General features: G+C 28.5%; 1 protein-coding gene and 1 long non-coding RNA gene across 3 annotated transcripts in view; one reads left to right on the top strand and one right to left on the bottom strand.

Annotated features, from left to right (window-relative positions):
- Nucleotides 1–23,719, bottom strand: part of hwt (SH2 domain-containing adapter heavyweight) — a 351,568-nt gene that overhangs the window by 96,720 nt on the left and 231,129 nt on the right. The gene's annotated exons all lie outside the window — the stretch shown is intronic.
- Nucleotides 12,779–18,382, top strand: LOC147807206 (uncharacterized). Of its 2 annotated transcripts, XR_015435558.1 has the most exons (4): nt 12,796–12,900; nt 14,118–14,197; nt 15,353–15,428; nt 18,226–18,382. It is a non-coding gene; the product is annotated as an uncharacterized LOC147807206 (long non-coding RNA). The 2 variants fall into 2 exon arrangements; XR_015435559.1 differs by lacking the exon at nt 14,118–14,197 and having other exon boundaries at nt 12,779–12,900.

The following is a 23,719-nucleotide window of genomic DNA, read 5'->3' as shown; positions in this document are numbered from 1 at the left end:
CAACTATTTTAATAATTCCAAATAAAACCCTTTAATCACCACCTAAAGCAACATGTCCCCCTTAAATCTTACATAAAAATACATAATATTTACATAAATTTATAAGTCATAAGAAAAAAAAATACTGTTTAGATGAAAGTAGATGCGCAATTTAGATGATATTGAGACAAATATTCTACGTAAACAACGAAAATATTTTACAAATTTGTCCCTTTTTATTTTTAAATATATTGCACTATGATTTTTCAGCTGTTTAAGATGATTGCCTAAAATAAGCTAATATAAAATACTTATCAACATATCTAAAGTAAATAATTCCTATTAAAAAAAAACTTGATATCGACAAAACAAAAAAATCATGTCTTAATTGGGGCAATTTTTCTAAACTAAATTTGAAGTAATTAATAAAATAAATTATAAACGCAAAAAAATAATTGAATGGCCGGCAATGTATGACTTCTTTATTGAGACATATGAAAATAGCAGACACGGTAACTCCTTTTTTTTTATCCGATTTACATCAAAATTAAAAAGTATAAATTTTATTAGTTTATTCCCCATAGCGCACTAGACTTTTTTTTAAACAAAATGGCAGCATACTGAGCAAAAAATTTTTAATTTGCCAAAATTTGACAAATTGGTGCAACAATCACAAAAAAGCGGTCGATTAAGCAAACCAACCGACTGTTATAAGTAAAACGACGCATGCTCGATCCTGAATCCAACAAAAGCAAGATAAACATTAAGTGGGTTATGGCCACAAGTCAGTCTTCCTCTGCTATTTTATTTTATAACCGGCGGTGAAGAGCCAATCCAATTCTGAGTTTACGACTATCAATGTTAGACTTCGTAACCTTGTACTTTTGAACCCAATTCAGAAGACAGGGGAACTCTTACATCAAGTATTGGGTCAAACTTGCCTTCATGGACGACTTTTGATAGAGCTGACCCGCATTTACATACATGGAAAGGAAAAAATCGAAAACCTCCCAGGGTTATCCTGGCGGCAAAGAAAATCTAACCCATGATCCGTCGACCACTGAGGATATTTCATGTCAGCTCAGCGGATGGTGCCAGCAGCAGAATTCGCATCTACCAGCTATCGCTGGGATTCGAACTTGGGTAACCTTATTGGGAGGTGAGCACTCTATTCCCTGAGCCCTTACGGACCTTCAAGCTGGTATGTACGCATTTTGGAAAAACTTTCTAACTTTGACAAGGATAATTACTAGGTTCAAGTCACTGTGGTTTGGGGAAGCGAACGTTCACCTCCCAATGAGGTGATTCAAGGTGGTTGATATAAGTTCTGCTTCCTGCTCGCATTGACCACAGTGTTGACATAAAATATCCTCAAAGATAAATGAATCATGGGTTAGAATCTCCTTGCCGTCGGAGTAACCATGAGAGGTTTACGTGGTTTTCTTCTCCATGTTACGCAAATACAGGTTAGTTTCATCAAAAAGTCCTTCACGAAGGCTAGCTAGTCACGATGCTTGATCTAGAAGGCCTTTGCCTTCAGGATTGAGTACAAAATTAGAGGCTACGGAATTATAAGTAGATATAAATTTAAAATTGAGTCGAATATTCAACACCTGTTACAAAATAAAATAAAATTGCGAGGTTTGAATTATTTTAGAATTTTAACTAGAGTTATCGAGGATGTCCTAGAAAAATAAGGCGATTGACCAACTTTGGGTTGAAAGATTAGTGAGTTTCTAAGAAAGATATTTTCCAAGCAAACTTGAAAGAAATAGGTGAAGTTACTTTTTTTTTTCTTTTTCCTCAAAACAATACAAATGAATTTTTCAACCAACGAAGAAATATAGAATGGCGTTTAAAGTTTAAACTCATTATAGCCTTTTAACAAATCCGTAAAAAGTATTCGAAACAAAATATAAATTTTCTTGCACATTATTCATTAGAAATCGATCGATGTTCACAAATATCATTTATACAATCTAAAGTAAATCACAAAAAGTTTTAACAAGTTTTAGCTGCAAGTTTAGCTTTAAAATAGAACGCATATTAATTTTATCAACAACACTGATAAGTCATTAGTATTATCGATAAGTAATAGAAAAAAAAAACTTTTTTTAAAAATTGAAAGACGAGAAAAAGAAGTTTTTATTTGAAAGTGATAAAATTTACAAGAATATTAGAATGAATATAATGACTAGATATTGGTAGTCAAAAAAAAACTTAATTCTTTAGAACTACTTTATGATTTTTTTATATTTTAAAGAGTATTTAACTTAATAAATATTAATTGAAAACGACATATTTGACGTTGAAGCAAGATTTCAGACAGATATTCAATTAATTATCTTTGATAAATTAATCATACCGCTTGCTTAAATTAAGAATGACGGTAAGTAATTAACAATAATTGCAGTCGCAATTTGATAAACACTTATTGGTATAAGCAAAATTCTTTCTTAAAAATTTATATTAGAGAAATATTTAACAATTAACATCGCTAATTAGAATGAGACGAATACTTGAGAAACACGAGAAACATTTTAAAACTTTGAAGATGGAGATTAAAATAAAGAATGCTATTAAATGGAATTGCCATGTTCTGTTAAGCTTGAAGATTAAAACTCATCATTCCGTGAAATTCAGCGAACGAGTTTAAATAAGCAAAAGAAAAGCAACAGGACTATAGTTTTTAAATGAAGGAATTTAAATGTTATCATTTTACAAATTAAACGAAACAATTATTCTTCATTAAATATAAAAGAATGTTAAAAACTGAGTGTAGAAAAATATTAGGAGTATTCAAAACGAATTCGAAAGTGATCAACACATACGGAACTTAAAATTTTAATTTCTCGGATTAGAGATTCTGACATTTTTTTAAATGTTTAAGAATTATAAATCTGATTTATTATTTCTGACATTTTATTTTAGATTTATTAATTTATTTTTAAGTAAAAAGAGATGCAAACTATAAGGAAGGAAGATAAACGGAAATTTTTAATTAGTTTCTGCCGATTTTAGATTAACTCCAATTTCTGGATTTGGCATTAAGATCACAGCATTTATCACTCATTTCCCGTTTTTAATTAATTGTCTAAAACTATAACCAGGCTGAGAATCAATCACCACAGTGGCATGAAGATCGACAGAGAAGGCAGGAAAGTATATAGGAATTGTGAAAACTGCCCAGATACACAGCTGACACCATGCCATATCTTTGAGTGTCCAGCAATGAGTGCTAATCTGAGAGAAATAGGAGTCCTGCAGTCATTGATTGACCTTTATGACGATAACATCAAGCAAATCGCAGAAGTAGTAATCAAGACTCATGGAAACCTTTGATTCGGCTATGTCATAGACACGACAAAAAAAATTAATTGTCTTTCTTTAATAATAATATTATCTTTTCACAATTATATCTTAAGACTTAAATACGTAAAGCTAATGTTAATTATTCATGGTTTTAAACATATGGGGTGCAAGCTAGATACTGTATTATAATATAATTTAAAGCATTAATTATTAACGCCTGATAAAAAGTCAAAGAATTATATAAGTCAAAGAATAAATATTAATTTAGTTGATTAAATGCATAAATGAAATAGAAAATATTTATCTCAAAAAAATTTTACAAGCAACAAATGATTAGATTTAGAAAATAAATTTATTTAATTGCATTACCATTTAATTCAATTGCATTCAATTGCATTACCATTGATAAATTTGTTTAATTGCATTTCCATTTTAAAGCTAAAGGAGTTTAAGGTAGACATTTGGATTCTAAGCATTTTTTTTCTTTATTAAATAGATTATATACTAAAGAAAATATTGTTTCTTAATAAAACAGGCAGGCAACAAAAAAATTTACTAACCTATAGCTGATTCACTAATAGAACTTTAGATTCTGTTTTGAGGAAAAATAGTGGGGGAAAAAAACCTACTATTTTCACACATTGAAAATTTTGATTTTGGTACTATTTTCACACATTGAAAATTTTGATTTTGGTACTATTTTCACACATTGAAAATTTTGATTTTAGTAGACACGCATCCTTTGAAAAGGAATAAACATTTAATGCCACCAGTCCTCATTACTGGCTAAAACTTCAGTCATTTAAGCTCGTCTGCGTTTCGAATAAATATAAACAAATAAAGTAATAACATTAAAAAAAACTTAATTTAAGTTAAATAAAACAAAACATAATTTTAAATAAAATTAGAATCTCTTTTGGGAAAAGTTTCTTCTCTTTCCAAAGTGAATACCCTGTATCTTGATTGAAACTACTATTTACGCTTAACCAAAGAAGAATTTAAGTTTAGACAACGTTAGAGGTAAATTTAAAATGCTAATTTAAAATTAGAATTAGAAAAGCAGATGCTGAGATGAAGTTTTAAATTAGGCCTTCCAGACAATATCAGCTTATTGTAGTGTGCACGCACTTCGAGAGACAATCAAATTTTGCCGTGAGCACAATCTCTAGAATGAATCCCCGATGAACGATTTTCTTCAAAACTTTTGATCCAAAAGATGGAGTCGACTCTTGAGAAAACTATCAATATATTTCAATAAGAAAGTGGTTCGGCTTTAATTTAAACAATGAAAAGATTTTGAATAAATTTTTAAAAAAATTATCGATTTTTGTTCTAGGTCAGTGTTTCCCAAAGTGTGGTACGCGTACCCCCAGGGGTACGGGAACAATTTAGCAGGGGTACGCTTTCTTATACAAAATATCTTGCAAGAAACAAAAATGTCAGATTTTTTTTTATTTAAAAACGAAGCTATCCATGAAAATTTACGATTATGTATTTTTCTATTGGCTATTTTTTGCATAGTTAAGGGGGTAGGTGCACGTAGAAGAAATCCTATCTCGATAATGTTAAAATTACCCAATTTTGATGTACCTTTTTTAAAAAACTATTGAACATTTTTAAATAATTTTTTTTCTATTCATTATATGCATTCTTCTACACACTTCACCAGAGCTTTTGTAATTTGGAGTTTTCATTATTTTAAAAAAAAAATAAAATCCACATTCATACAGGATTTTCTTAAAAAATTTGAAAATTTTACTACACATGCAACCACAAAATATAAGTTAATGTATATAATCAAAATTCCCTTGGTTAAAATGTTTATATATACATGGCGAAACAGTGTGTAAAATTTAATCACATTAGGATGAGTAGTTTTTGAGAAAAGGTACATTTTATGCTAAAAATCATGGTTTTGAGAAAAACAACATTTAATAAAAAAAGTATTAATATTTAACTCCTGACATCAATTTATATTAGATTTTAAAAATAATCAACAAGAATGTGTTTTGAATAATATATATCTGGTATTTGAAAACTCTATCTTTTCTAGTTTTTTTAAAAAATTCAATTATCTGGTCTTAAATGCCCACAAGCACTGCAAAATTTTAAGTTTACATCAACAACAAAAATGAACAACTGAACACGCACTTATTAGGGAAGAGTTGCTTTCTACATAATTTTGATATAAACCACAATCAAAGTTAATCTTAATGTAAAGGGCAGCGATTATAGATTTCCAAAGTTACCTTTTGTGAAACTTATAAAGACACAATTTTTAGGCATCCTAATATAAGAAGAATTCCCACACCTTAAATTGGGCAAAATACATTGAAATGTGCTTAAAGAAATGATAAAAATACATCATTTTCTGAATTTTTAACCATGATGGTTTTGGAAATAATAATAATTATTTTTTTACGGGGATATAAAAAAAGAACGACATATTCAAACCCACGATATAGCAACACTAGAAATTATTTTGATGCTATGTGGCAACCATTTTTGGTGCTGAGGTAAACAAAAAAATTTTCCTGAGCATGTAAGGATCTTTTTTTTTTTTAATTTACTTTTTCACTATTCTAGTTTTATTTATTTATTTATTCCTTTTTTATTGTTCGTTTACTGAAAACAAATATTTTCACGCAAGGCAGAATCAATTTAATGCTTTCATAGCAAAAACATTTCGTTTTAAAAGAAGTACATTTTTAGTAATATATTCGCATGATAATTACATTTTTGAACTTAAAAGTGTATTTAGATTACCTCCACACCAAAAATGGTGGCAACTATATACCAAAATTGTTTACAGAGCGCTGGCTACATTCACTGAATTATTTAATTTATGAAAACATAGAAGACATTCATTGAATGATTTATACATAGAATTATTTGAGCACAGAATTATTTAATGTATAAAAACTTACATAGTATTTTTTACCTAATTGAATTTCTTCACTTAAGTTTTAAACCTTATAAACAATAAAATATACAATAAAAATTTTGATTTCAAATGCACTTAACATACGTAAATAAATACGAGTTAGAAGTCAATGCTCAATATATAAAACATTTCCAATAAAATATTAAGCTTTTCTGAATAAATTTCGGCGTAATAGTATTAAACAATTTCAGCTATATTTTATTTCTCTTCTACTCAATGAATAACAAAATAAATTTTTCAACAACAATATATGTCTAAATTTATAGAAAAATTTTACTATTAATAATTATTTAACTCTCCTACCTCGGGCATTATAACATATACTTAAGTTAATGGCCTGTTAATAAACGGACAAAGCTTTTTAACTTTATTCACTAAAACTTTTATAGCGAGATATAAAAGTTTCTTCGTGATAACTGCGTTACATCGATATTAAAATCCAACAAATTTACATGCAAACAGTTCACGCAAAAGTTAAGTCTTACAATCGGTGTTTGAATTCCAATTTTTATAGCGAGATATATAAGTTTCTTCGTGATAACCGCGTTACATCGATATTAAAATCTAACAAATTTACATGCAAACAGTTCACGCAAAAGTTAAGTCTTACAATCGGTGTTTGAATTCCAATTTTTATAGCGAGATATATAAGTTTCTTCGTGATAACCGCGTTACATCGATATTAAAATCAAACAAATTTACATGCAAACAGTTCACGCAAAAGTTAAGTCTTACAATCGGTGTTTGAATTTTATACAGTTCTTACTCATTTTTAGCAGCGTAATCTATCATCAGTTTTAAGAATTAATTGGCTGGAGAAAAATAAACAGTTGTTTTAAAATTAGATCACTTTTCAATATAGCAGCATTATATTAAAATGCTTACAAAATTTAAAAACCTATTTGAGAAAATTTTAAAACTCTACACAAAATGGAATTTGCTCCAAAAGATAAGATTAAAATAAATGTTGGTTCAGAAATAAGAGAATAGAGAAGCATAACAACAATAACCATATATTCAATCACCCCCAATCAATCAATCAAGTCATTTCCAATAGAGCAATTTGTACACAACGACCTAGAATAATGCAGCAGTAGCGGTGACATTTTCCAAAGCATCCCTAGTCTTTGTAGTGAATGGACGCTTATCTATTCGTGCTGTTATCGAACATCAAGGATGTTTTAAGAGATTGATGACTGCTTCATGCTTTCAAACTATGTTCTTTCTCATTGTAGGAATATTCCCTGATTTTACAGGGAGAAGTGCACTATGTCCATTATATAAGGGCAAAATGGAAAATTCTAGTGAAATTTAGAAATAGTTTGAAAGATAATTTTATTACCGTTTTCCATTGATCCATAACTAAGTATCGTGTTTTTAAAAGTAATGTCTACATTCCAGAAATTATTTTTAGTTAAGTTATAGAAACAAAAACGTTCTTAAAATACCAAGAAACTAAAAAAAAACAAAACAACGATCATCATTTATTTCACTTAGCGTTTTTTTTTCCTTTTTTTCCCGAAGCTCTTTCGCCAACGTAAAAAAGGCTTTAAGTACTCAAAACTCTAAATAGAGCTCTAATTTTAATTTAAATACACTATAATTTTTAAAAGAATTAACTGACGTATTTACAACAGTTAAAGCAATAAATTATTTTCACAAGTACTTAAATAATTTGAAAATTATTAAAATTCCTTTTTAAAAAAATTACTAACTCGGCGATTTTTTTTTACTTGCGAATGAAAAGTGTTTTTAAACAATTAATTTATAATTGGGTACTTTCATCTCGAAAAGAAGTGACGTGAATATGCCTAGCCAAGTGATTTAAATCAGATTTAATTGGAAACCGGTAAGCGACGGCACGCAAACCTGATTGAACTGATGTTTGTCGAACCTGATTGACTTCTGAATCGACAAAAACCGAGATTTACCTACGATGACGTTACTTGCAGGTATCCAATTGATTTAAATATCAATGTGTAATTCTCATTTTTTACACTGTCTACTTAAAGAGTCACTGTCTGCTACCAGTCAATCTATCTACACAGTCTTCTACGGAAGCAACATCAGAGTTGGTTGACGTTTTGTTTCCACAATCTGCATTCAAGTGATTTAAATAACAATGTGTAATTCTCAATTTTTACACTGTCTACTTTAAGAGTCACTGTCTGCTAGGAGACAATCTATCTACACCCACGTCAAAATTCATGCTGGTACTAGCAACAAAAATTTGCTAGTTTTTGCTATGTATTGCTAGGTCTGCTAGATTTTCATGTTTCATGCTAGTATATGCTTGCCAGCATCACATGCTAGATACCTAGCATACATCGTACTAACATGATAAGCTATGTACAAGCATCTCATGCTTATTAGCTGTTTAAGCTGGCTCCCTAGCATGGTAAGGTAGGTACCATAGCAAGCTATTATATGCTTTTTTATGCTTGCCAGCATCACATGCCAGATACCTAGCATACATCGTACTGGCATGATAAGCTATGTATAAGCATCTCATGCTTATTAGCTGTTTAAGCTGGCTCCCAAGCATGGTTAGGTAGGTACCTTAGCAAGCTATTATATGCTTTTTTATGCTTGCCAGCATCACATGCTAGATACCTAGCATACATCGTACTAGCATGATATGCTATGTAGAAGCATGTCATGCTTATAAGCTGTTTTAGCTGGCTCCCAAGCATGGAGAGGTAGGTACCTTAACAAGCTATTATATGCTTTTTTTGCTTGCCAGCATCACATGCTAGATACCTAGCATTCATCGTAATAGCATGATATGCTATGTGCAAGCATCTCATGCTTATTAGCTGTTTAAGCTGGCTCCCAAGCATGGAAAGGTAGATATACCTTAACAATCTATTACATGCTTTTTTATACTTGACAGCTTAATGTGCTCTACAGACAGCTTAGGCGAAAACAGAATTTTTTATTTTTATCAAATCCTTAGACCTTGTTATATTTATTTAAAGTAGGTCCTTAGAACTTATTTAAATTTTATTATGAAGATTATAAAATTGTTATTATGGAGAGTAAATAAATACAAAATTTGTAAAATGTAAGAATAAAAAATGCAAAGCAGTTTGCTTCCTTATAAGGTCTCTTCCAGATGGTTATGTGTTAAAAGTAAAAACCTTACAGACTTTATCTTTAGTTGGAAAAAGCGGTAAAAACTGTTCAACTTTGTTGTTATCATTCCAAAAATATTTTTTGTGTATTTATTAAGTCTCATATAAGGCAAAATTCATGCATGCTCATCAAAATTCAGACTGGTACCAGCAACAAAAATATGTTGATTTCAAACTCATGCTGGAATAGCAAAAATTCCTAGAAACGGATGGTAGAATTCTCTTGCTGGAATAGCAAAAATTCCTAGCAACCGATGGTAGAATTCTCATGCTGGAATAGCACAGAAAACTAGCAAGTGATGACCGTGATTGTTGCTAGACTAGCAAGATATTCCAGCAACACAAGCTGGTATCTGTATGCTAGACAAGCAAATAAAGTGTACCAATACATACCATGACATACTAGTAATTTTGCTGGTACAAGCAAATATTTTTGCTAGATCATGCTGGTTTTTTTTTTTTTTTTTTTCGCTGGTATATTGCATTTCAAGCTTGTCTAGCAAATAAATAGCAAAAATTTTAACCTGAATCTAACTTTAATACTAGTTCATAATCGCTGGTATACATAATGTATTTAAATTTGCTTCATTTAGAAATATTTTTGGGATTACATTCAAATTAAATATTGCATTCGCTATAATGTAACCAAAACATATTATTAACAAGGTTTTCTGGAAACATGAGGATGCTTAAGAACATAATAATGATATGGAATTTTTTTTTCTATTAATTTAGGTTTTCTAACCGAAATAGCCAGCATTTTCACATAGTTCTATTTGAGAAATATATAGCTTGACATTTCTAGCCAAATGAATTTCTTAGGCAGCAACAGAACAGGGCCCGTGACTTTTTACATTACATAGAATATCACGTTAAAAAAAATTTAGTCAATATTGCAGAAAAATATATTCCCTTAAGATTCTTTCATTCAAATTTATGTCCGACTTTAATTTGAAGTGATGTTTCTGAGGTACAGATCAAAATTAAATTAACTATTTTTTACGTGTAACGAGAAAAATAAAAACATAGTCCATCTTTATTACATATTGCAAAAATATTCATTTGCATATAATGATGCTATGAAAATGAATTGAGCAAATATTTTTTTTTAATTTTACATAATGCCTTTAATTGTGTAAAATGTGCATTTAATAAAAATTGTAAGTATTTTCAAAATGAACACACATAATTATTTCATGTATTAATTTTATTTATATAGTATTATTATTATCTGGGTTGGCTGTTCAAAGACGAATATAAAATAAAAATATAAAATTATAACATGACAAGCCTTAAGGCTTGTCATGTTTTAATTTTATAATTTGTTTATACGTTTAATTCGTTACGTTTAATTGTTATAATTCGTTTATACGTTTAAATCACCATGTGACATACAACATCCAATTTATTTTTATAATGTAAGTCATAAATATTTGTAAAGACAATGGGCTACGTAACAAAAGAAAATTTAACCCACGTGGTTTTTCTTGCTTGGTCAATAGAGATATTCACGCTGCATGCGAAAAAACAACATTTGCCAATTTGATGGAAATTCAAACAAAACCTTATTAGTAAATTCTTCGTCGGAAAATATATTTCGCTAATCAGTTTCTTATTCTCATAACCAAAAACCATAAAAGAAAATATTTTTTATACAGTAGGAATGGTTCTTGAGATTTTCCACCTGTGTCAAGCATATATGTGTCACCTGTGTCAACTATATATAGTTGAGATAGTATTTCAACTCTATGGTGTCAATATGTTCCGCAGTTACTCTAAAATGAATATTGTGCTTTTTCGATTATTAAACTAGTTACCGTTTAAGGAATTTTGCAATTGAAATTAAAATCTAAAAAACTGAATGAAAAACAATAAAAAACTTTCTCTCTCATCCTTTGGGATGTTTCCCAAACAGTCGCCAATAGCCCGAGGAGTAACTCTGGTGCTACGACTCTGACTGAATCATATTTTTATTTCCCATTTGGTTCTTTTCAAACTAGTTAATATAACTGTTGTGTTAACTTTATAACGAAAATAATATTTGAGGGGTCAATTCCATCTGGGGTCAATTCCAAAGATGTGGTAAAGAATGAGTGCCTGTTTGAATTGCCATTGTGTCGTAAGAAACAGGGATGTCTTAACAGTTGGGCAAACAGGACAATGCCCAGGGGATCCCAAAATACTTTTTCAATAAAAGGATATTTCACTACCTGTTAAAAGTATTTGGTATCCAGAGATTGAGGGTGCTCCACGTGTTGGCAGGGTGTTTGCCCTGGGAGCCCCAAAAGTAGCTACGCTACTATTTAGAAACCCATAAAAATCACCCACAGCTCTCGTACAGCTTTAGAAATCAAATGCTCAATACCTTGAATTATGTAACGTTTAAAATAAATTTGAAAGACCTATTCATAATGTGCGTAGCTTGCTTTTCCGGCAAATCACACCGTAACATAAGAAAATTTCGTGAAAAAATTAGTTACTTATTTTTATTAGAAAGTAATTAAATTTTTATTAAAAATATGTCCTTTATTGTTCAATTTAATTAATTTTCGAGATCTTTGCAGTATCCAGTGTTAAGCTTGATCACTGTGATTTTAAAAGTTTAATTTAAGCTTTAATAAAATCTTCAATAAAAGCTTTTAAAAGCTTTAATAAAATCTTCATATTAGCCAGCATTTAATTAATGTGCAAGTACATAAAAAAAGAGAGAAAGAAAAACTGTTAGAACAATGTTGTCCTTATTTATTTATTTTTTTTTTCTTCATAATTGTTGTCATTGTCACAATTCTGTCATTATTTTCGAAAGCAAATATCAAAAACTGTTTTTTTTTTAGTGAATGTAAAGTTAAGAAACAGTACATTTTTGCGATAACTAGATAAAAAAATATATATTTATTTATTATCTATATGCATTTTATTAAATATGTTTATATAGAGTTATTAAATATGTAGATTTATTTTAAAATATTTATTTATTATTATAAGGAACATAAAACCCTTAATTATATATAAATAATTGATAGAAAACAACTCGGAAATTAATACGAGATAGTTTAAAAAAGGAAAATAAATAAAAAAATTGATGTTTTTTTTTATTTTTTGATAAACTAAATAAATAACTGAATGTCATAATAAATTTGTTTCTTAATAAAATAAATAATTAAAAAGTTGAAAATTTTATTCAATAAAACTATTTTTCATCGATTATATTTAGTTAATTGAGTTAATTGGTTTTTTTCTATTTGTTGCTTTTCTCGTAAATATTTATATGCAATATAAAAAGCGCATTCAAGTAATAACATAGAAAAAAAAGAAAAGAAAAAAATGTACATTTTAATAAAATTCTATTAAAATGCGCTCTCTGAGACTAAATAGACTGAACGTTCTTTTACTCCCTTCAATTAGTGAATTTTTACTGAACTTTTACAACTTTTGATCCGTAAAACTGGTGCGCTCTCTTCATGACTAAACTCGTTTGCACCTTGCTCCAATTGTTTACACACATGGCGGCGGCAGATTCATATGAATGAGGTGAGTTTTCTTTATGTTATTTATTATTATCACTATTATTTAAATGTACTTTATCTTTATTATTAATAGTTGATTTGAGTTTCATTTAAATAATGCGTGCGCATTTATTATCTATATTATAATGTTGTTATTAGCATTGAATTGCAATCATGTTAGGCTTAGCAGTCTATTTACATTTTGAATTCTTTTAAGAAAGATTCTGTTTAAGTCTTATTTTAGTTTACAGTAAAAATGTTGCATCTTAAATACTTATATTACCGTCCTAATTTTTTTGTGTGACGAAATTAGCTTTTAAATCATATTTAATTTCTCTAATTGTTTGCGTCATGTTGTATAATAGTTTTAGCATTTGAAGATAATGTTAAAGTAACGTTTGTATAATTTCTATTAAAATAATTTTTTATTTTAAAATTTATTTATTCGCAGTTATGATTAAAATTTTGGCTTGCTGTTGTCCTATTCTATTGAAATGTAATGTTAAAATAAATTCTTTTTGTAAAAAGAAGGAAAAAAAAAATTAACTGTTTTATTTTATTTAAGATAATATTTTCTAATGGAAATATTAAGTAAACAAAACTTTTGAATTTTAATTTCAGAGTATTTAATAATGAACAATTTTGTGATTTACAATTAATAATTTGAACAATTTAATAATGAATCAAATTTGTGATTTAGAATTACCAAAAATATATTACAAATAAGAGTCTATAAAAAATGTCTATCAATTATTTCAAATATTTATTTTTAACCTAACTATTTTTATTTGAATCTTTTTGAAAAACATGCTTGATTTGTCAATGGCATTTCCTTATTTTTAATAAAGTAAATACATTTAAAAAAAAAATTTAATAAATATGTAAGGACTAAAACATTTTAAAAATCATTAATTTTCTTGAGCATTGTTATATCAATGTAATCAATATTTTTTTTTTAATTTTGTTATAGCTAACATTAGAAATGTTTAAATTGATTTATAATAAATTCACGAATTCACAGCCGGGATTTAAAAAATTATTTTGCAAAGTAAACAAAGAGAAAATGTAGGAAATTTTAAAAAATTTAAGTTGGTTGATTAAAATAAAATCACTATAACAAAAGGTGTTGTGAATTTATCTTCAGCTTTTTCATCTATAATTAGATTTATTTTTATTAGTGTAGGTATCTACTTCTATTTATTTTAATGCTGTTTCTTTTGCTCTATATTTGAAATATTATAGAGGTGCACAGCCTGCGACTAGTGAGCCAGATGTAGCCTGCTGACTGTTGATATGCAACAAGGGAAAGCTTCTAAACACAAGTAAATCTATGTTTCTCAATTGCTTTTTCCATTGTTATTGCTCTGGAATTTCAAATGGTTTTAAAAAAGCAAATATTTTTATTGTGTTATTATGCAAATTTCAGTGATTACGCTTAGTTTTACCTTATTTTCTCCGATTTTTTATAAATTCAAATGGGGTTTTGACTGCTTTTAGACAGTTAAAACTACTATCGCTATGTGGTTATTAAAATCCTGATTACATTTAATACGATATTCAGACTCTTGAATTGTGCTTTTAGTTATAATAACCACTTCTATATGCTCTTTATTTGTGCTCTTTATTTTGTGTCTAACAATTAAAAGTATTTGATTTTCTGAAAACATATTATCAAGTTTACTGATAAAAAAATTACACTGAATTTACTGATCACAACTCGTAGAACATAAAAATTAGCATATATGCTGTCTACATGAGCAGATACATGTGTGGCTCTTAGTTAATCTACCTGCTGTATTTTCACTTTAAAAGGTGACATTCCTATATTATAATGAAAATATGGTGTATAAGGATTGTATTTTATAGGAATTACTTGAAATACTTTTTGCAAAATAAATCCATTCTCTTTTAAATAATACCGCTTTTTGTAATGAAGACGTAAATGAAGGATGAAAACAAAACAACATATTTTTACTTTGTTCGTAGTTCTAAAAAATTTTTACCAAAATTTTTTTTCTATTATACTGTTATTTAGAAAATGCTATAATTTATTGCCGTCCGAGTATTAATGCAATTTTGCTTTATTAACACAGCAATATATTAACAAAAATTTCAAAGCTATGAATATCAGTGGATATTTGGAAAAACTTGTATTTGAATGCTTCATGAATTTTGAAATTGCTGATTTCTCTAAAATTTTTTTATTTAAGTTGAGACTTAAACCAATGAACAATACTTTTAAATTTTAATACTTATTCTTTATGTGTTCATTTGCTCTAATCGTGACTTAACTTAGAGTAACTAACTTATGTTTTCTACCTAGCATTTCAGTTAGAAATATGTATATTCTCTCAGAATATACAATTCATATTAAATTTGGTTAATCACCCGTTTTCCAATAACTATTTATAAAACTTATTTTTTTATGAATATTTATAACTTTAAATTTATAATGTGAATGTTTTATTTTGATTTAGAAAATCCATTGAAGAGGACATTACAGGAGCCAATAAACTGACAGCATGGACAGAAGGGTGTGAGAATTGGCAGGAAGTAAGTGAAGTACTTAAGTATTTAGTTTAAAATTGTATGTTAATCAAGGTTTTAAACACGCCATCTTGTGTTTGTGTTGGAGGGATGATTGTTTTTAATGAGGGGTTGCTTTGCTTAAGGAAACTTTAAACAAAATTATGTTGTGGAAAAAGAAAACTCCAAGAATTATTTCCCCCGTTTTTTTTCTTTCTGTAAATGATAGCAATAGGTCCTTTTCATTTGGATATTTTTTACTTAGTTTAAAATATATTTTTGCAAAAGATTCATATTAGAGATAATATGACTATAAAAAGTTAATTTAACAATAAAAATATAAATATGTGAAAAATTTGTTAAACATACTAAATTAAAAGAACTTTCTTTTTAAATATTTGGAGAGGCAAAATACATTTAATCTATTCCTTGCAACTTTGAAATATGGGAATTGTGATGGAACTCTCCTTCCACATGAATCTTTCCAAGCCAAATTGATAGATACTGAAGCATCAAAATTTTGATCCATCAGTAAAATTTAAGTTACCTGCAACAGGGGTCTGTCCAAACCGAATTTACTACCATTTAGCGGTACCTTCACAAATTCAACTTCAGGAAAAAATGGTCGTTTCACAAAGTATTTTTTCTTAAAATTTTATTATGTGTATCGTAGGAAACAATAAATCCATATTTTTATTATAATTGTGTGTTGATTTTTTAATATAATTTTTAATTTTCAAAAATTATGTCTAAATTTTCACAAAATAAGTATCGTTCAGAAAAAGCTTGACAGAGTACTGTACAAGTCATAATGGAGACATAGAATTGAAAATTCTGTTATCTTGAGTCTCAAGTTTGATGTTTTTGGATCATTAAATGGTTATATGTATACTATATGCATATAACGATTGGGAAAAGGTACTAGTTTTTTTTATTTAAGTTTCATCTCTCTCTCTCTCTCCTTTTTTTTTTTTTTTTTTTTTGACTTCCCACAGTGGTGCGCAGTTATTTTTCAGGTCTAGTTATGGAATTGAAACAAAATTTGTGATGAAAAATTACTCCCATGGTATGACATCCTCTTAAAAACACAGTGTAGCATTAGATTAAATATAAAATGGAAAGACAAATGAATTTTAAATATTTTTTGTTAAAATATCTTAATGTAAAAAAAAAGCATTTTGAAAATATTAAAATAATTTAAAACAATGTTTGTATGACTTTGTAATTAAAAAAATTAAAATATCTAATTTAAACCAACTAACCTTAGTATATACTAAATCAAGTAATATTTATTTTTCTTTAAATTTTACTTTTATTTTGAGAGTTTATTACTCAATCCATTTTACAGAAAATCTTTTAGAAAAAAAAAAAGAATTAATAGGGTTACTCCTCCTAATAAATAAATATAGGGTTACTCCTTGTAAAATGGTCTTAGCATATTTAAGCATTGCTTATTGAGTAAGGTATTTATTCATTTGATAAACTTTTTTATAACATAAAAGGTGTATACTGCTGTGCAATAGATGCATTAATAAATTACAAAAAAACTCACAATTGAGATTTTAACATCTTTGTAATTTTTGAATAATATAACATTTGCCTTTCTTACCAGTTATCTGAATTAAAATCAATTAAATTAAAATTAATCATCTGAAATTTTATTTCAGTGTCGATAGTATTAGCAAAAGAAGGAAAGTAAATGTCAATCCATTTACTAAAAATATATTCTGAAGCCTGACTTCTTTATTTTAAATTCCACACTTGCTGAACACCACTTCCTTTGAAGTCTCAAAATTTGTCATATTGTTTGTTTATATTCTGTTTCCTTTGACTGCATTGGCAAAGACTGGGAATGTAACAGTGTGTTATGAGAACTATTTTAATTTATAAGTTGAAAGTTATTTTATTAATTTATGAATGCCTTAACAAATGTGTCTGATTGAAATTACATAAATGACTGTTTTTACTTTGGCTCTGATATCATTAATTAATCCTGATCACAACAGTTTTAATTACAATATGCTCTCTGCCTTTTGCAACTTTGCTAATTTAAGTAGTGGAGACAGTGTAGTTCTATTTGTTATAAATTTGATAAAATATTTCCCTACACTAAGTTTTTAGATACGAAAAAGGTGTTTATTTGGTTAAAACATAGATTCTGCTGTTTAACTTTACTATTTTATTGGAGTATTCGCTTCAGTTTCTTATGAGGCCAAAATTCAAATATTGTCAGGACGTAATGAGATAATACCAATAATGTATAATGCATATATTTTTGTGTTATATATCCAATATTTATATTTCAGAGCTTATTTCATAAATTGCTTTGAAAATTCTATTAATTTAAAAAAAAAAAAAAGAACGTCATACATATCTGAATGGCAGGGATTACACAACATACTCGTCACCCAGGTAAAGGCAATGTAGCGACTAACATGCTCATATAAAAAATTGCAGAAGCTTTCCTGCTACTTAATGTAAAATTTTACAGTGAAAGATGATTAAAATATCACTTAGATGCTACATAAATGTTTAAAATTGTGAAAGTTCAAACTAAATATTGTCTTAATTGAAATTTTTGTAAAGATTTAAAAATTTGTTGTTTATTTTTTACTGAAGAACTACCAGAACTACTACTACGTTCAGCTTTTAACTATTCAGAAATAGACATCAATTCATCCACAGCTGGAATATTTTTGCTCTTTAACAAACAGATTTTTTTAGCAAAGTTAAGACTTTTCCAAGTGCTATTGTTTTTTAAAAACTTGTTTTTATTTTTATTTGCCTTTTTCCATATTAACATTTTATTTTTATTTCTGGTCAGATGAGAGAATATCTAATGAAAAGAGGAGTTACTGCCACAGAAATGGAGGAGGCTATGAAGAAAAGAAACAGATATATATCTGATAAAATCCAGGATATATGTTTTAATATTGCTAAAGTTAATGATTCTTAAACAAAATAAATCTTTTTTAAGTTTTCTTATTTGTCTTCTCTTATATGAATATCAATCAAATGATTACTGGTAATTATATATTTTACACAAAATTTAAATGAGTTGTGGTTAGACATACAGCTGTGGTTTTGTTATTTAATATCAAAAAAGGTATATTTGCACCATATTTAATATTTGTTAAAAAAAAAAAAAAGGGATCATAGATACACACATAATAATCCTACTGTTAAAAAGCAAGCCTGAGAGGTGGGCTTCATAGTAGAGAAAGAGTAAAAATAATTGCTAGTAGGAAAGCATTAAACATAACAAAATTTAAAGCAACAATTTGAAAATTAATGCTAGAATAGCAAAGATTATAAGAAATTAATAATAGTGATATAAATAGCAAAAATTTAAAGCAACTGATTGTAAAAAAAGTAATGCTGGAATAGCAAAGTTATCAAGCAACTGTTGGTAGGAAAATAATGCTAGAATAGCTGAGATTCCAGGCAACTGATGGTAGGAAAGTAATGCTAGAATAGCAGAGATTTCAAGCAACTGATGGTAGGAAATTAAGGCTAGAATAGCAGAGATTTCAAGCAACTGGTGGTAGGAAAGTAATGCTAGAATAGCAGAGATTTCAAGCAACTGGTGGTAGGAAAATAATGCTAGAATAGCAGGGATTTCAAGCAACTGGTGGTCGAATTTTTATGCTAGAATAGCAAAGATTCCAAGCAACTGTTGGTAGAGAATTATGCTTGGAATAGCAATAAAAAAAAGCATCTGTTGCTATGGAATTATTGCTAGTAAAGCATAAAAAAACAAGCAAGTTGTGGTCTTGATTGTTGCTAGACCAGCAAGATATTCAAGCAACTGTTGGTAGAGAATTATGCTTGGAATAGCAATAAAAAAAGCATCTGTTGCTATGGAATTATTGCTAGTAAAGCATAAAAAACAAGCAAGTTGTGGTCTTGATTGTTGCTAGACCAGCAAGATATTCAAGCAACACAAGTTGGTTCATGTATGCTGGACCAGCAAGATATTTAAGCAACACAAGCTGGTTTATTATGCTGGACCAGCAAGATATTCAAGCAACACAAGTTGGTTTCTGTATGCTGGACCAGCAATAAAGTGTGCCAATTCATGGTATGGAATGCTAGTAATTATGCTGGAACCAGCAAAGACTTATGGTAGTATATGCTGGTATTTTAGCTGGTACATAGCATTATATGCTTGTCTAGCAAACGAATTCCAGCAAAAATTTTAGCCTGGGCACAGTCTTCTACGAAAGCAACGTCAGAGTTGGTTGACGTTTTCTTTCCATAATCTGTTCAATATTCTTATTTGATATGGTCTTAATTGAATTCGTGACGCATTAACTGTAACTTTTTAACCAGTAGATTTCAAAAAAATAAATAAAAATAGCAAGATTTTATATAAATAAAAATAATTATTTTATTTCTAAGAGAAAAAAGCTTGAAAGGCTGTCATCAAATCTCTTTTAGCAATTGCATTAATTATTTTTATACAAAATTTGTAAAAGTCATAACCAGAATACGTTTTAAAAAAAATAACTTGTTTTGTTGCACTTTTAACTCCTTTACATTATGATTTGACAAAGTAGGAATTTCGCTTTCAGTATTTCATACCTCATTTAAGTAAATTAGTTAGCACAAAAACAAATATTTTAAGACTAATTTTTTCTTCTCTTTTTTTAATGTCAAACATTTAAATTCTACCACAAATTAGTGTTTAAAAGTTTTGCACTAAAATAAATATTATACCTTCTGAGAATTTTGATATTGTAATTGTTTCTAAATATGAAATTTTCCAGTTGAATGGTAGAAAGTGAAAATGCTGCTTTCATAAAAATACAATGGTAACTTTTGAGCGCAATTCCATATTCAAATTGCCAAGACTTGAATGAACTTGTACCACTTGGATTCGGTCTTTCAAAAGTGTATCAGAATTGTATCTCACACTTAGCGTGACTGTTATACCCTCGAATAAAAGACAGCGTCGCATTTTGAGCCCCGTAAATGCCTGGTATATACACTAGATATTTCGAAGAAAGATAATATTTTTCAGTGAAAAAAATAACAATTCCTTCTTTCTGCAAGACCATTCTTCCCCTGAACCAATTATATTTGTCCGAAAAGAAGCAGGGAACGGTACTTCTGCGATGGAAAAAAGAGGAAAAAGGCAACATTTATCAAAAAGGAAAACTTCCCTAAGTATGATAGTTTTCTATTATATTTTTTGGAAGCAAAAATAAAATCGATTTGATTTGTGCTCTTCTTCCATGGAAGCTTCCTTTCGCTAACAACTGATAAATGCGAAGATAGAATCGCGTGTGAAAGAAACAGGAGAGCGAGAAAAAAATACGCCTTTTATTCAGAGGGAAAAAAGGATGTTAACTGGAAAAAATAGTGCCCTAGGGAATGGCTAGCATAGAAAGAAATGTTGTAACTACTCCACACATTGTACATACTAGGAAATAGTTTGGCATGTTTTTCTGGTTTGAAGTAAAAAATATTTTATCAAAAGAGGGAAGACTTAAAAAGGGGATAAGAAGTATCCAGATTTATACGAAATATTCTGAAGAGAATTATCGCGAGTTACGGTTTTCTTACTGAAAACGAAAGTAAATTGGAAATAAAATATTGAAAATAATCGTTTACGGTTTCCTGTATTTTTGTAGAGTGTTTAGAATAGACACTTAGAAACATAAAGAATGTGGAAGTCACTATTCAATTAAATACGAACACATTTGTATTTTAAAAGTCTCAGTTACAGTAAAACATTTTATAAAAAATTTATTTGTTTTCCCTTTACATTTTATTCACTGAAATACTCAAAATAATGTTCCAAACATAAAAAATGGGAAAAACTTGTATTAGATAACTCTGTGCAAACGTACGTATTTAGGTTTTCAGACGTTACCCAGAAAAAAAATATTGCAGTAAAAATACCGCACTGTAAGATAGTGACATTTCTGTTTGTTTTTTTAAGAAAAATAAAGCATCATTCTGGTAAATAAAAACCTTACACCATTCATTTGGTAATTTTTCCATTTATATGTAACAATATTCCGGAAAATCTGGTTTTCAAAATTACAGTTCTTATGAAACGCACATTCAGTAAAAAAATAAAAAACTGAAACCTAGGCAGGTACTTTATTTACGTCTCACTAGAGCTGCATGATGGGTAATTGGCGACGGTCAGGGATACATTCCTATGAATGATTCGATGACACGAAATCGCAATTTCGATCCTCTGCAAAGAGGATGGCTCCCCTGCTTCGGTAGCCAGACAACCTGCGAGCGAAGTCGAGCACTTTACGGTAAAACAGTTTAACGAGAACCGATACCGCCCACCCTTGGTCTCTACGCATCAAAGTGGTCACCCACCCACTTAGTGACCACAGCCAGTGATGCTTGACTTCGGTGTTCTACTGGGAACCGTGTCTTTACGATTAGTTCACTTCGGGACAAGTAAAAAACTGAAAAGTAAATTTAATCGAATAGATGGTTTTTATGCAATGCTTAAAGGGATCATGATAAACTTTTAAAAAAATGTACAACATTTACCAAGTTTTATCACATATTACAAAACCATATTTTATTGTTAATTTTACCAAAGTGCTTTACAAAGTGCAAAGTATTACATAAATTTTTGGTGTTCTCATAGAGCCACAGTAAATTTTACCATATTCTGGTATTTTCGATCCATACTTTTTTTCTGGGTACATAAAATACTATTTTGCAGGGTTTGCAATATATTATTTACAATACCTTATGAGTATATTTGCTTTTAAATACATACTCAAAAAGAAAACTTTTCATTTTATTTTAATTTTTATTGTTTAAAGGGCTTAAGGTTTAAAGGGAATGTGAAACTGTGTTTACAGTTTAAGCAGCTACTACTTGAGCGTCATCGCTGATGTTTTAAGAACACGCTCAGTGTTAAGATGTTAAGAACTTAAAATAAAATACTGAAATCAGCATGCACAAATGCAATTCAAAAATATTTCGATTATTTGTTTTATTTTTTATTGCTTTAAATGTTTTAAAAAAGGTTCTAATAGCATTCTGTAAGGGCATTTCAGAATAATAAGCTTTACAACACTAAACTTCAAAGGCATTTTAAACAAAATTACGTTTTGTAAACATGTCGGCAACGCATAATGTTGTGTATTCTATTTATATAAAATGAGGACTAGTCGTTAAATTTTTAATTTAGTAGGATAATACAACTTATTACGTAGATTTACCAAAAAAAAAAAAAAAAAAAACTTAGAATGAATTTTATTTACAAATTGCTGTCTATTTACACAATAAACTATAATTATAACTGACAGTGATTTAAATTCACCACCAGAGGACATCATATACAGTCCTCAGACTCCAGAACTCGCCTAACTCATACTTCAAACTTTTGCAAATATGTAGCACTAATAGACAAGACAACAATAACAGCAATTGTTTTAAATTCACATACACATAGGTACATTACGTGATCCTTTATAAAGTTTACATTTTCCATTCATTTTCTGGTAAATAGATAACGAAATAAATTATGGAAAAATAGGGAGATTCCTAATTTTTATAGCAATTAAAAAATAAGAAAATGCTAAAAGTAAAGAGGAAAAAAATTTAAATAGTAAGCGTAGAACAGTTACGTAAAATGCAAAATAAATGGGAAATAAACCACAAAATAAATATGTAAGGCAATAAATTGTTTAAAACTTATAAGAAAGTAAAAAAAATATCATATTGCGTTTTAATTGCATTTTATAAAAAGTAAAACAAAATTAAAATAGTAAGTATAGAACAGTTACGTAAATTGCAAAATAAATGGGACATAAAAGCACAAAAAAAATATGAAAAGCAATAAATTGCTTAAATTTTATAAGAAAGTTTTAAAAAAAATTCCAGCTTTAACTGAAAAATAATTTTTTTTAAAAAACAAATATTTGCGTAGTAGTTCCTAAAAACTAAATACTTGCGAACATGACAGTGCCCGTTAAAACATTTGTTATGTAATTATGTACTGTTACGTATTTAGGTACTGTCAACCAATCAATAGAGGAAAATGGGGAAAAAATAACTTGCCGGGTAGATATTAAATAAAACTTACGTAGATTGCATGAAACAGTAAAAGCCACCAGAAAGTTAAAATGAAATAAATAAATCCTGCCTTTTTCACTAGAGAAGTTGGAAAAAGTCGATTCAAAACATAATTTTTTGAGACGTGTATAAATTATCAGATAACAGAAAAAAACTACATTATATAATAGACACCCCTTAAAAAGTAAAATTAAAACTACGCAAAAAAGAACAAAATTTAACATATAACAGTGGAAAAAGTAAATGAGTTCAAT

The sequence above is a fragment of the Parasteatoda tepidariorum genome, chromosome 7 (assembly GCF_982258835.1).
Source record: "Parasteatoda tepidariorum strain Cologne lab strain chromosome 7, Ptep-v5.0, whole genome shotgun sequence".
NCBI classification, from domain to species: Eukaryota; Metazoa; Arthropoda; class Arachnida; order Araneae; family Theridiidae; genus Parasteatoda; species Parasteatoda tepidariorum.
Note: the sequence above shows the minus strand (reverse complement) of the source record. Positions and strands in the feature narration are given on the sequence as shown.